Here is a 15,750-nt window from a genome sequence, read left to right on the forward strand (position 1 = left end):
TTCATCACCGAGTAATCGGCTCCTGTGTCGACTAGAGTGGTAACTTTCCGGCCGTCGATAGTCACTCCTAGGTCGGAGGTCCTGGCTCTTGCATTGCATGTCGCTCTCGGCGTCGGGTCACGGCTTCGTCGCGCATGCGAGTCACGGGTTGGGCGTGTGGTCGAAGCTCCTCTGGGTGGCGGCGTCGATTTCAAGGTAGCTTGCGTCGTGGTCGAGGTTCTCATTGTGTGCGGCGTCGGTGCAGCGAGTGTCGGTTCTTCATGCGGCGTCGCGGGTGCAGCGTCTTCATGGGGCGTGGTCGGTGGAGGATCTTCGGCGTTTAGCTCGTGAGCAACCTCACCTCCAGAGGTTGCTGCCTTTAGTTTCCCCTACGGGGGCTGGGCGACCTTCCTCGTACCGCGGCTGCGTAGCTGCGGCGTGGCGACGCAAAGCGCGAGGTTGACGGCGATGGTGAGCGCGAAAAGCGGTTCGGCGTGTACTCTTCTCGACGCAGGTACTCGTCGATTTCCTGCGGACGTTGTCCGAGGCGTGGTCGTGGGGCGTTAACGGCAAATCCTCAAAGACCGATACGTCAGTACGGGCAGTGACGAAGAATATGGCCGGCCTCACCGCAATGGAAGCACAACGGCCGGTTGTCGGAAGTCCTCCAGGCGTCGCATTTCCTGGGGCTTGAGCGTCGGTCATAGGCTGGGCGGGCGGGGGCTGGGAGGCGGCGTTGTGGAACAATTGGCTCATCTCGGGGAGGACGTGAGGGTTGTCGCTGTGTTGTCCTTACTGCAGCGGCGTAGGTCATGGCCTGGGGTTCTGTGGCCGTCGCGGTGCCAAATGCCTGTTGCACTTCTTCCCGTACCACGTCCATCAGAGTCGCTGCTTGTGGCTGTGGGGAGGATGGCAGTAATCGGCGTAGCTACTCTCGGACGATTTCGCGGATAACTTCCCGCAAGCTGTCGCTGGTGGTGGCCGGAGTGTCCAAACGGATTGCACAGGCAGAGGAAGGACGATTGTACTGCCGAGCTCGGACGTCGAGGGTCTTCTCAATCATGCAGGCTTCTTGCATGAATTCCTCGACTGTTTTTGGTGGCTGGTGGACGAGGCTTGCAAACAGTTGTTCTTTTACGCCGCGCATTAAAAACTGAACTTTCTTTTCCTCGGTCATCCTGGGATCGGCGCGGCGAAATAGGCGCTACATCTCCTTGACGTAACTGCGGACGGGCTCATTCGGAAGCTGGATCCTGGACTCGAGGAGTCGTTCGGCTCTTTCTTTCCTCACGACACTGGTGAATATCTTCAATAGTTCTCTCTTGAATAGCTCCCATGTCGTAAGGGACGACTCGTAGTTTTTGTACCACGTGCGTGCGGAGCCATCCAATGAGAAGAACACGTGTCCAATTTTTGCCGCATCATCCCACTTGTTGAATGACGCCACGCGCTCAAATTGATCCAGCCAATCTTCAGGGTCTTCGCCTAGGGATCCATTGAAAGTTGGCGGCAACCGCGGCTGCTGCAGTATGATCGGTGTCGACATCTTCGGCGAGGTTGCGGTGCTCGTAGCCGCGTCTTTTCGCAGTCTTGTGCGGTCCGGCAGTTTGCCGAACTCAGGCTCCTCTCCCTGGAGACGTCGGCTGGCTCGCTGAGCTGCTGGCTCGTCCTCGGGTGCGAAGCGCTCAGGGCTGGCTTCGCGACTTGAAGGGGGCGTCCGGAACAGGGAAGGCAACCCCGCACCTCCACCAGATGTCACGTAGTGGTGACGGCAGTCGAAGCAGCGATGAAGACGGGCGAAAGGGTCTTCTAAAAGAACTGTTTATTGGGTTGACTTGCACCCAAAATGGACTGACTCACTCGGCGGCGGCGAAGCGACAAGCGTGCTCGGCGGTCGTCGAACAGAATGCTCGTCGCTGTCGGCCGTGCTCAATTTAAAGCTGATAGTGAACTTTCGAGATAAAGAGCGCAAAGCTACTACAACATTCCGGAACAACGTAGAATCAGCTCTGCCTGGCTGCAATCAATCGAGATAAATCTAGTCGCGTCTTGCGTCGCAAACAAAGCGATAAAGTGGTGTGGTGGCAGATTTGAAAAAAGAACAAACACTGCAAATATTCGCGGCAATATATCGTTGCTTTGTTACTGATCTTTTTGGTAGGGGCTATGCGCGGATAACACAGGTCGAGGATTTTGGACAAGCCGCTCTAGAGTTGCAGGTTGACTTTACTAGACCAAGCTGTAAATGTCATATCGGAAAAAATTTACTTTTCTTTAAAGAAATAATGTCCTGAACTTTTTGCGTAAGCGAAAAAAGTGCTCTTTGAAGTAATAATAAACAAATTTACATTTTTTGCTTGCAGCAGCGACTGCGTTTGACATGAGATGCACCCAGCTGCCCGATAGCGGTCCCTGCAATGCAATGATGCCGATGTGGTGGTGCAATGCCAGGACTGGAAAGTGCGAGCTTTTCAACTACGGCGGCTGCGGAGGAAACGAGAACCGATACGAGAGCAAGCGACAGTGTGAAATGACGCGTTCTGCGAATAAACGTGAGTGGTTAAAGGAACTGTTGCAGATGTGACCACTCCAGTTGGTCACTTGACCTTTTTAGCTTAAAGAGTGCATGTCGTGTCCCCGCGTAGTTCCATAAGGTTGGAGGAATGCAGCGTGAACAACTATGTAGCAATATACAAATATCAGAAGTTGATAATTATGTCATAACCATTACTAACGCGTTAAAAATTATTAACTGCCACACCCGCCTTCACACAAGCAAGAGTTTTTTCGCTCGAAGCCGAAAATGTCGACTACACGGAAAAACATTGTTCTAACAAATAAGGTCGATACAATGCCATCAGCTCGCTGCAAGATATGACTGAAAATTATAGTAAGAAACTGGAGAGACGAGATCGGCAACTCATGCACTCTAATCAGGCTGTTCTCAGAAAGCTGTGTACTCACTATAAGTAATGCAAAAAAGATGAGTAGGTATTTATTTTAGTGTATCGGTGCGAACATCATCAGGTTATTTTAATGGAGCTACAATTTTCAGCGTCACTTTTTATAAGTAATTGAATAGTGAACTTCACTTTGAGAGGCGTAGGATAAGGTGGGTCTTTTGTGTAGCCGACAATGGTCAGCACACCTACACAGCACAAATTGTATTTGGAATTACGAAGAATATCTCCAGTTCACATTTCTGGCCTGAATGAAAGAAATTCTGAAATATTTTGCTAGTTACCAGTACTAAGCTGGAATCCACAGCATACTGAAGATGCAAATCACTCTATGCTGATTGTGTGACTAACTTTACTTCCTCAGCATCCGTGGCTGATGTGTGCCGTCGCCCTGCATACTCCGGCATTTGCATGGCTAGCATCCCGCGCTTCTACTACGATGCTCAAACAAAGCAATGCCGGCAGTTCATCTACGGAGGCTGCCACAGCAACGGGAACAACTTCGAGACCCTGCGCCAGTGCATGGACGCCTGCGCCATTCAGTCTCCTTGGGAGCCGATGCCCCGGCACGCATAGACGTACATGTTGCACTTACTGCTTTTCGAAAAAGAACGTGCTAAACATTCTTCTACTTAAAAGATTATAACACATATGCGTACACATGCAATTGAAAACTAACTGAACAATTTTATGAGATCGCGGGAAATGCATGCAGGATATAAATTGTGTAAGAGACATTAATAAACCCGATTTACTCAGCCTCATGTTCTTGTGCGATGTATTTGGTTTGACATTCTTGGGGATGGGTTATCCCTCATGTCTCCGCGCGAAGTAAATAATTTCGAACAGAGGATTAATTTGCTTGCATAGTTTAAACTGTTTTCCTCCTGCTCAACTAACGCCACCATTTACCAACAAGTAATTTCCATAGCGGCGAATGGGCATCAGGTGGCAGGTACATCCCACAGAGCTGTGACTATAGCTGGCGCTGAAATACCTGCGTTGCATTTACCTGTGTTGCATTTGTAGCCACATAAAATAACAACCAGCTACTGCCTAAATAGATGTTCTGAAAGTGCTATTTAGGCTCCTTTCAAACGCAGTGTGGGACGGCTTCTCTGTTTCTTCATAACATGCACTACATTCTATTTCTTTCAAACACGGATTATGTTCAACTATCGAATAAAATCTGAAAATTTGTGTGTGTACATTTAGAATGCTGTACCTTGGGAAAAAAGAGGAACGGCTCCGATTCTTAAGCAACGGCTTTACGCCACAGATTTCTGCGCTAGCGGAACTGATGATTTATTCTCCTATATTACACATTTATGACCAATTAACTGTCTTACAGTTCGAAGCGTAATCTTAACTAAACTCTGCTTTAGTACAAAAGAAATTCCTACAAGAATTTAAGAACGTCACGATGTCTATCTTCATTTCTTGTTTTAGAAAATTTGATCCTCATTTATAAATTCTTAACGGCCGTACCAATCTCTCTAGCAGGAATTTCGTATGCAGCAGGCATCTCTGATTTTGGGAAAAACCGTGTTGCGCGCTTGAACAATATATAAAAAGACGCGTGCGCAACTAAAGATGCCAGGCTGCAAATGGTCATTTGCCGTAACATTGAACGAGTTGGTGAATTTCACACCCTTTCCGCACCTGCTGGAAAGTGAAGATTATGCTCTTAAATTGGACTACTGGGCATGTTTGCGTAGTAAGAAAACCCTACATTTGGATGTCCGGTATTATCCGTTGATGCACATCGCACCGATGTGAGGACAAAAGTAGAGTTACTTTCCTTGCCGCTCTTATTCGCATAAAGTCATATGATAATTTCACGCCTTGAAGATCTGAAAACCTCGCAGCGGTTTCTTCCTTTCGATATTCTCCGCAATGTTTTTATTTATATAAGTACCCGTCACCTACGCAAGCAACTCGCTTGAAAGGAATGTTAGAGGTAGCTTATCTTTAGTTTTATTCTGCTCAGTCATCGCCATTTCAAGAAGCACTGACAGACTGACCGACCGAGCGACCGACCGGCCTTGGACGTCACGTCTGTAAGCGCGTAGTCCATAGAAACATTACGTGGAAGCAGCTTGCAAACACCTGCAATCTAAGGACAACTTCGCCAACACTTATTAATATGTTTGTAAATTTTTTTTCACTAGACGCTCTCGAAGGCGCCATGCAATTATTTTAGTGTTAGGGGATTCTAATCAGTTGCTTTCAAGCTAAGACTGTATCACGCCACACGGCCTCTTTATTTCTCTAATGAGAGCAGCGGTGCTTACCTTGTCTTGAAAAGGTTGCATTCTACTTAAAAATAGAAACTCGACGTACTAGATGTCGGTGCGCAAAAATTTAACCACTATTTTTTTGTATCTATGTTTAAGTCAATAATATTCAACACTCACGCACAGTTACAACATTTTGCCAAAGGAATTTTATATGCTTATATTGCCTCTGTTGTCTAGCAATGAGGCTGTGTTGAATATCCATTTGTGGGATAACGAGACAGAGAGTTCCCGCTTTTTACTCGAACAAAAATGCATTAGCAGCCGATACAAGTCAAACTCAGTGCAGCATTAGTATGCTGCCATCTACTTTGGTGTCTGAAGATGTTTTCTGCTGATGTTTCGAAGCGCTTCCATAGGTCGCGCTTCTAATTCGTAAAAATGAAAATCGGTGAGAGTTCGGCTTGAATAGGAATATTTCTCTTTTCTGCTCATTTGAAGGAATGCTTAATGCATGCGTTGGTATGAGGATTTTGAAAATCAGATGAATGGGGTGCGCGATATTGAGGTCAACACCAGGATGCTTTAAAAGGGTATCCTTATTTTTCTAGGATAACTGATCCTGACTACAAATGCTGATATATTCTCGGTATTTCTCGTTTTATGTATTTGCAGTCGACTCACTCACACGCAAAGAGGCTCTGGAGCTCTTCTTCAGCCTGCCAGATGAGTCAGAAACTAGTGACGACGAGGCACTGAGTAGTGAGGATTAGTTCGTGCCGGGACTTGCACCTCCAGATTCTAGTCCCGACGAAGATGAAATCGAAGCTGGTTCGTCAACAAGTAAGCGAAAGAAACGGCAACCAACAACTTTAGAGAAAACGAAAAAAAGCAAGCGGGAAACAGTCGTGATCTATCACGAAGTAGATGATGTACTAGAAGAGGTAGTTGGTGACAACTGGAGTACAAATGAACCGCAGATCCTCGTTAGGATTCCAAAATTATAGGACCTTCAGTAATCAACAAAACCAGTGGTGGGTGGAGCCGACTTTTTTGATCTGTACTTCGACGGTGAAGTGTGTTAAATTATTTTAAAGCGCACAAGCCGTGCATGGCCACACACACACCATAACAAGTTGCGGCACTCACAAGAGATGAGTTGCGTGCTTATTTTGGATTGCTTATTTATTTTTGGATTATTTTCGATTTCCATGATCCAGCTGAGACTGTGGATGTATCGCGGAAACTTGCCAATGGTTCTTCGTTGGCTGTCATCTACCCAAAACCACTAACAGGCTACAACATGTCGATGAGGGCCGTGGACAAGTTTGACCAGAAGAGAAATGCCTACACCTCTCATGGATTTTCCATGATGTCCTGGTATAGGACATTTTATTTTCTCTTCAACGCTTCTGTCATACAGCAGCAACAATGTCATAACATACTTGTGATTCCGGCTTGTTTCATGGACGCAACTCATAAGCGGACAAACTTTCAGGCACTACACTAGCACTGGACCATTCCAGAAGAACAAGAAGGGCTGAAAGAATGGCCAAAAATTGTTGAAGACTCGGAAGAAATCCGGTTCACAGAGAGCGGCCACAATCACAAAAACTGCCCACAAGGCGAAGGTGCACGCGAAATGAGGTCCGCAAAAATCTCATGCGCGGATGCAAGGTGCCCCTGTGTGCCACTTATTTTGGTGACTTCACGCTAAATAGGTACATAAGTGAACTCAAGATGGTGCTTGCATGAGACAAGGGACAGTGTTGTCCCACCTCCGAGAGCCACGAAATGTGCCAATGGGACATATTCGTCCCACTTTTTCTAATAAACTAGCCATATTATAATCCTCAAACCTGTTTACTACCATTTTCGAAGCCATGAGGAGCTCAAAGAAGCAAAGTATTTCCCTTTTTTACTAGAAAACCCTATATGACCCCACAAAGGGATAGGGTAATTAAATAAACAGAGCCATTTATCTTGATACAGTACCGAACAACAAGGGTTGGCTTAATCTTATTTAATGTAATCATAGGATGTGGCACTTTTACGCATTTCTAGCCTATTAACAAGAAACCCTCAGGAAACTGCCATATGTCGTGTGAAAGTAGTTGCGAGGCAGCAGGAAATGAAGGTTTACTGCAGTTCGTTACCGATATTACTTTAAGAAGGTACGTATGCACAATACTTTCGTAGGCACGTAAACGAATTTGTGGGGTGAGTCCATCAGCTCTCTCTTTCGATTCCGCAAGTCGCTTAAACAACCAAATGATGAAGGAATTCTTATAACGCCGGCACATATCTAGAAACGCAGTACGAAGTGTTTTTTGGCCATAGCCGCCATCTAAAAACGGAAATGTCCAATTTCTGCCCATGAACGAGATTCATTTGATCTCGGCACTTGTACCTTTTTACGAAAAAGAAATTCAGACTTAATTATGTCAAGTATAGCCTGACTTTCCAACGAGAATGTCAAATTTCTGGCGATGTATGAGATTCAATTTAACTGGTTAACATTACACAAAAACAACTCAGATTTATTTATATCAAGTTCACACCTAATTATATTCATGATGCTAACTCTCGCACTTGTTTTCCCAATTTTCCTCACTTCTATTGTTTCACAAAGCTTTCAAACAACGACCAGGACGGCGCTCAAGAACTTCAAGCTTTTGTTAGTAAATGGATTTTGGTAAATTAAGGAATCAGCAGCAAGAAACCATGCGCTAATATTTGATGCAGGACACAAGAAATGCACGATGGAATGAAACACACCATGTTCACAAAAATGGTCTGATCCTGGAGGAAAGTCTGGTTTCACGCATAAAAAGTTTAACAGCAAGATGTCTGGGAGTAATGGGCTGCAATATTTATTTTAGTTATCTCTTTAAGAATAATGCAAAATGCTTCTGGACTGGAAAACAAAGCCAAAAGAAAAAGTTAGACAGACATATTTTTTAAAGCGGCAATAAATTCCACTTCATCCGGACAATCAGCAACATTCTGAGGCAGCCTATTCCAGTCGGACTGAAGGCGACTGCCCATCAATGTGGCGCTTGCGCAAGATCTCTTTCCAGACATATTCACTCGCACAGATCACACCCGGGCTCATATAATTGTTCATTAGTCCAATTTGGTATCCCAGTAAAAAAAGCATTTAGCTTACTCAGATCATTTAAGCATCTTTCGTATCAAAGAAAAAAATGGTACAGAATCCCGCCGCTGCGGCGCAAGAACAGTTTCGATTCCTCGCGCCGGCTCGAGCGCCAAGAGCGGCGAGGTTGTAACAATTTCGACATTTTCGCTGCGACGCGCCGCTTAATTGCACAGTTGGCTCAGCCGCTTGCATGAGAATCACCCTTTAGAGTTGCAGAACGTCGTTGAAGAGAAGCCGACATCTATATGGCAGTGTGAAATACGGCGGCCGAAGGGTTCGAATCCAGACGCTGTGGCCGCGTTTCTATGAAGGAGAAATGCAAAAGGATCCTGTGTTCTGTGCAATGTCAGTGGACGTTAAAGATCGCCAAGTGATCGAATTTACGGTTTCAGAGCCCTCCACTACTGTAGCTCTCTCTTCTCTAAGTCCCTCCATTATCCCTTCCCTCGCGGCGCTGTTCGGGTGTCCACCGAGATACGCGAGGCAGATAGTCCACCATTTCATTTTGCCAAAAACCAATATTCAATAAATAAACGACAAACAGGCCTGCAACCGAAGCAAGGCGGAGGCTCCTAACGCGGCAACAATGCGCCTATACATGCTGGCGGAGCGTTCGCTTCGTACTTAAGGCGTAGCCTATATAGCGCGCGTTTCTTGCTGCGGCGGAGGGCTCCGCAGAGTGAGTTCGATCCCTGCAGGTTGCGCGCTTTTACAGCAAGCGGTTTATGAGACACCTTTCGCTGACGCACAAGAGCTGCCCTTCTGTGTTATCAACTGAGCACCCCGTGTTCGCTCCGTTTTCTCCGTGGCTCGTCCTATCCCCTTTGTCATCACGTGGGACCTGCTCTTATAAGACGCGAGCAGGCATTTCAAACCTCCCTCCAACGCTTCGCGCGCTACTGTGCACGGCTATAACTTGATGTTAGGAAAGGTGTGACAGCAATCTTACAGTGGTGGATACATGTACCGCAGACCGGAGGAAAGGATTAAGGATCAGAGAGAGAGAGAAAAACTTTGTCACTAAGAAGGTGGTGATCATCTTGGGTTTCTTCAGCCGCTCCATGTGGCTGGCAGTTGAGGGCTGTCGGCAACCTCTTGCCGACAGCCGAGACTGGACGTCCGGGTCCGTGTTGGCGAGATGAACTTCCCATTGTTCAAGCGAGGGAGATGCGACTAGATCTGCCGGAGGTGGATTCTCTGCGCAGTCAAAGGTGGTCTAAGGCGGCCGGCTTGTTGCACAGTTGACAGTGCGGGTTTGCTAGACCGAGAAAGATATTCGTGTACGTAGGCGGGTTTGCCTGTGTCCGCATCTGCAGCCGCCTCCACGTTGTAGTCTGTTTTTTACTGACTACAACGTGCGGAAGTGCAGCAGGCGCACTCTAAGGTCCCTGTAATATTTGATTATGGCCTGATACGCATCCAGCACTTCGTCCCTTTGTGCCCCAGCTTCTGAGACCCGTTCACCGGCTCGGATGACAAAACATTGAGCGCACTGGTGGGCGGCCTCGTTCCCCGGATAAATCCCCTTCAATCGTATAGTTTGGCATTGTGCTAGGAATTTTGTGCGCAGTTTCAGAAATACGTCCCCTCGCGAAGATGCGAAGGGCCCTTTTAGAATTGCAGAAAATGGTGCTGTTGCCTTTCTGAACGATGCCTATTGCTATTGTGGTCTCTTCCACTCGGCGCGTGACCCCCGTAACCACTACCCTGCCGGAAATACGCCCCGCGCTCACAGCGAAAGCGTCTTCACCTGTAAGGTTACATTCTGCCACATCAACGTGCACGGCCCTCTCGTACCTTTGATACTTTTTGGCTAACATCGCGCTGCCCTGCCTCCAGTCTTTGTGACGATGCCTTTGAATGATATTGCGGGGAGGTTTCACCCGAACGTGCGCGCCTCCACATTGGTAAAATCATCTAGGCAGAAGGGTCCCCACCCGTTATGCCTAATCTTCTCAGGATGAAGACCTCCGCCCCTAACTTCCTGAGCCACTGCTCTTGCGATGATCGGGAATTCTGGAAAAACGGAGAACAATGAGGGTATAACTTATAAAGAAGGTAATAAAAGAAGCAACAATTCTCTTTTCAATTACGCAATTTTACCTCCAGAAATGTACACATGCAAAATTCGTAAAAAAATAGAAAAATGGGTTATGCCGCGCTTGCAAGCAAATTATGCGATAAAACTACAGAAGTGCCTTCTAACATTCTTCTCCAATAAACGTAATTATATGCAGATTAAAGGGCCAATCATGTGTGTATATGCGGCCATGTATGCCATAATTATGAATACCTGCTGAATGCTGCCACGCACATGAAACCGCGCACCAGTGATGCCCGTCTTGTGGCGTTGTTCTGTGGTCCTTAAAATCATTCCTGATAAAATGAACAAGTTTATTATAAAACTGTATTGGTAGTTGGTTTACACTGGGTGGCCACCAGAACCACATCTTGGTGGAGATTATTATGAATCTGGTGGCATATGCGGCGCAGTACGTGGCTTAATGCCTCGAAATGCCTCTAGTACACGAATGCCTTTGTGCGAGTTTTTGTTTCATTAGTTACTTTTGCACTGGTCCAAAATTTCCGTGACGTAGACAAAAAAAAGATTGGCAAACTTTGCATACTACACATTTTGTGTCCAAATCAAGAAGGTACAAAACACAGGCAGAAGGTACAAAACACAGTGCAGGAACGAAGACAGCAGTAAACGCATTAGAATAATCGTAGCCCGGTTGTTTCTGCGCGGCCCTTCACTTTTTTTAAGCTATGATAAAGAACTGGCAACGCTTTCTGTGGTCGCATTTAGGCCAATTTCTGAGCGCTTGTTTCGCTGAGCCGACGTTGGTGATTTTACCGTTAGAGATAACCACACTAAATACAAAACATGAAACTGCAGCAATGAAAATGCATTTCTCCAAGGATTTCTATACATTGCCACCCGTCATGCCATTGCACCGGTCATGCCCTAATATTATTACATAGTTTCAACTCCATATCAACTTCATTATTCAATAATTGTTTTTGGTGCGTCCAGTCATCTTTGAAAGTGGAAAATGTGTCCTACAAACAATGACTCAACTTTTCCGCCCGATTGCAACTACTCTGTGAGTGACCTGTGAACTTTGCTTCCACAGCACATGTGCCGCATGTGTGCGGTACACCACCATATCCTCGCCCCTGCGCTAACTACGTGCGGCGCTTCTACTGCCACGCCCTGACCAACAAGTGTCGGGAGTTCGACTACGGACTCTGTGCGGCCACCAGAAACAACTTCGACACGATCAAGGACTGCGAGCAGAACTGCGTAAAATCGTGTCCCGGTAGATCGCGGGCTTCTGGACGTGTCGGGGCTGGCAGTCCGTTGCCTCAACTTCGAGAAGAAAACGCGTCAGATGTTGTCCGGGGTACGAGACAAGAACAACGGCATACGAACATGTCTGTAGTAAAGGGACATCTTTGCGCTGCAAGTGTCGAGAATCAGTAATAAATTTGTGAGTAATAGATGGGGATGACACTGTCCCATTCCAGATTTTGTGCGTTGCGATGCATGCCATCTGTAAGGGTACTTACGACATGAAAAATATGCTTTGTAAACATCTAGCAGGCTAAGCACAACAATTAAACTTTGCGTTTAAATTACATGAGGGGTTGCATACATTTCTAATTACAACACTGGTAGCCTTACCTACTTCGGAACGATAATAAAACAATTTGATACGGTCCCTTGACAGTTCAGTTTTTCGTCTCTGCTTCTTCAGGAGTCACATTGCCTCCTGGATTTTAGAGAAGCGGTGCTCTCGCACGGAGTACAGGCAAAGCTTGCTATAAGTGTTCCAGAGGGCATTCTTCACGAATTAACAGTTTATAGTTTTATCACTCTTTCAAGGAAACGACCTTAATTTCCACCGTTTTCGCGAGGTTTTGCGACCGGTACACTAACTTTGTAATTTCCCTTAACTTGTTGGCCCATGAAATGTTTGTTCAAGGAATGCCAATATGCATGCTTTCTCGCGAAGGTGCTTTCGTTGACAATAGACTGGCATAGGTTCAATCCATCTTAGGTGAAGTGTTCTCATGGAGAGTGGGAAAGAGCTCAGTTGAAAGCTGAACTTGTCGCAGTTACTTCTGCGTTCCCATGAATATGTTGTCTGTCAGTATTATCGTACCGCTACGGACATGTGGCGAGGCTTGAAATAACTTCAAATGGGTAAAAGAGACCGATTGCAATGTTACAACATCCCTTACATTCTGAAAATGAAAATAAAAAGCAGACACACAGTATAACATAACCTAGAAACAGTTTAAGCGAACACAGATAAAGGCTGGGAATAATACCCAGGTGTTGGATTGTCTATCGAGATCTTCTTACGGTGCTCGCAACAAATTTACATTAAACGAATGTTCCAAAAATGAGTACCGTATCAAAGTATATGAAACGAAACATTTAATCCTTCAGTTCTTGAAACCTGAGCGAACCTACTACGATTCCTCGGTGGCCTTGGCGTTTGGCAGTGCACCTGAAGGGCGGATGATAGACTCCTGACCACGGAGGAAGCATTTGGACGGCGACGAATTTCCGAAACTGATGTGCGCTGTGAGGCATCTGTGTGAGTAAATGAGGTCCCCGTGGTGAATTTCTGGTTAAAGTCCTGTAATACTGTGTTCCTCACAGCTCATGTGTAGCTTCTTGACGATAAATTCTATAAACTCCATAGACAATCATAGATCTCGAAGACTCCTCATACCACACTGGCAGGCGGCTGTTTCTATAACAGCCACCCGTAGGGATTGTGTGACCCATGTTACTCTTTCCGAGCAACTTCTCGCGACAAAACCATTAACTGCCACCAGCCACCTGCCACCCACTGGCTGCAGCTGGCGCGACTTTTCTCGGAACTGACCTTATTATAACTCGGATGAGCTCGGGTTAGTTCAGAGCACAAGAGAATACAACATGACAAGAGACTTGTTCGGGGTTTGTACGCCTGGAGTAGTGCTTTTGCACTAATATTGGACACTTCATCAATATCCATTACACAGCTATCGCGAAGATGGCGGAAAGCGAAGATTGCCGCAAGACAGTTTCTTCTGCTCATGTCGTAATGCGGCCATCGAAGAAGGTGTCTAGAAAGCGCCACGGAAATTCGTATCGAAAATAATTTACGCGTTTTATTAGCACAGCGAGAAACATGCATGAACAAAATTAGTTTTAACAGATCGTGTCAAGCCTTATTCCATCGACAGAAGCGAGCAAATATTCTTGGTTGTTTAAACCGGCGCTGCGCCGAAAAAAAGAAGGATGGCACTGCTGCACGATAGAAGATAGGCAGACTCAGAAGGGCAGCATGGTGGTTGTTTTTCTGGTGCTCTCTAATAAATTATCTTTAACCATTTACCCTAATAATATTGTGATGAAAAATTTCAACAATTCAAAGAACGTAATGTTCAATTTGCATGGGCAGGCCAAATACGAATTAGGTGCTTTATAGTTGGATACATCTTAAGAACGCGGCGGCATCCGCCCCTCAAAGGACCCCCTGCAGCCAATAGAGTCTCAATAGTTATTCGTCTGAACGAAGAAACCTGCCAATGGCTGCCGCAGGCTAAGCAACCTGAGCAATGGATTGCAGCGTACCAATAAGCTGCTCATCAGCTAAGCGATGAAAGGGATTCAGTTCAGATGCAAAGAAATGTAATGTGTCACTTGCGGCCTAACGAGGCCGAGTAATATTTGCAGGCTAAATTCTCTCATGTTAGCATGACGGAAAGGTAGTATTCCGTGTGATATCACCATTATTCAGACCTCTATCTTAAACAAGTTGTCTCAAACAACTGAAGGCATGAAGCAAAACTGGTGAGGTAATTGGAAACGAATAAAATGCGTTTAGCAGCTATGCCACCACAACTGCCTCCCCCCCCCCCCCCCCACCTTACAGATGCTCCTTCAAAATGAAGCCGGTGGCAAATTTTTTCTTTAGTGATACCACCAGTGTACCATTTAATGATACCACTTTATTACTAATTATGTACCTACCAAGACTAAAAAACACGAAAATATATTTCATAGATGGCCTGAACCGTATTTCATGCTAAACGAAAGGTTCGACGACTGACTGAAAAAACTCAGGAACGTCAACAATCACAAAAAATAAAAACCACGGTTATTGCAATTGCATTCTGACGAAATTTTGAGTATACCCATTTCACAAAAATCCTTTAACAGTGTCATAGTACCACATACTTTCTTGAATCCATATCCGTTCTTTGAGAACAACGAGTTTTTCACAAAAACATGTCATCACCGCATGAATAAATTTCCCCATACTATGTGAAAGCCCATGAACAATTAAAATGGCTTAGTTTAGTTTCTGAGGGTTTAACACACCAAAGCGACTCAGGCTATGAAGGAAGCTGTAGTAGTGAAGGGCTCCGGAAATTTCGACCACCTGGGGTTCTTTAATGGGCACTCACATTGCATTTATACGGCCCTCTAGAAATTGGTCTAATAACCGATATGTTCAGCTTGTTAGGATTTCTTCTCCTGCTAAATGTTTCATTGACGATTGCTAGAAGTTGATCTTTAAACTGATTAAAATTCATTGCATCATCTTGTATTCTTATATCATCTATTCCGGGCGGTTCTCTAAAACCCATTAAACAAACTATACGTCATATTTCGTCAGCGGTCATACGCGACAGATAAGCTGATTTACTCCATTTGGTCCCGCTATAACCGCCATTTGTCGTTCTTTGCATTGCATTTCTCAACTGCTACACACTCTATGAAATGGCTGGTAAATTCATCAGGAAGAGCAGGGCGGTCGTATTTTCTTTAATTTACAGCAATTGTTTCATCTATTATTGCCTGCTTTCTTCGTCTCAAGAGAACATTAAAATGTTCCCAGTTGCATTTAACAGTTCCTCTGCTGTCTGAAAATTTGTGTGAGAAAGTACCGTTTTTTTTTTGCTGTTCCTGGTTTGGCATTTACCTGGTTGCTAAGTTTTTTGTATTATATCTTTAAATACATGTTTCAAGGGCTTTCCTTCCATTCTTTCAAAGACCATATTTTCTATCACAAAGTTGAAATATTTCCATAGTTATCAATTTATTATTGTAAGTGTTGTAAGAAAACGTTTTTGAGGCTTTCGAATAAATTGTGCTCATTCTGTTCACTATTTTTTATAAATTTTAATGCGATCAAAATGGATTATTGAACTCCAGTGATGGTCATGAATTAATTTATCTACAATTCGACGGTTTATTTTTCTCACTACTGGTTTTTGGGCCTGATTGCCCTCTTTTCTTTTTGTGTATGTAAAGCAATAAAATAGTGGTTGGTCATTTTGTGCTTAATAACATTAGGTAACTATTTCTTCCTTGTTGGTACTTTTATGTGATCTATGCAAGTCT

The 15,750-nt window shown here is 45.1% G+C and overlaps 1 pseudogene; it reads left to right on the forward strand.

Annotated features, from left to right (window-relative positions):
- Positions 1-2,359: 2,359 nt before the first annotated feature.
- LOC144133848 (kunitz-type serine protease inhibitor 6 pseudogene) lies at positions 2,360-3,515 on the forward strand (annotated as a pseudogene).
- Positions 3,516-15,750: the final 12,235 nt, after the last annotated feature.

This window comes from Amblyomma americanum, chromosome 5 (genome assembly GCF_052857255.1).
Source record: "Amblyomma americanum isolate KBUSLIRL-KWMA chromosome 5, ASM5285725v1, whole genome shotgun sequence".
Lineage (NCBI taxonomy): Eukaryota > Metazoa > Arthropoda > Arachnida > Ixodida > Ixodidae > Amblyomma > Amblyomma americanum.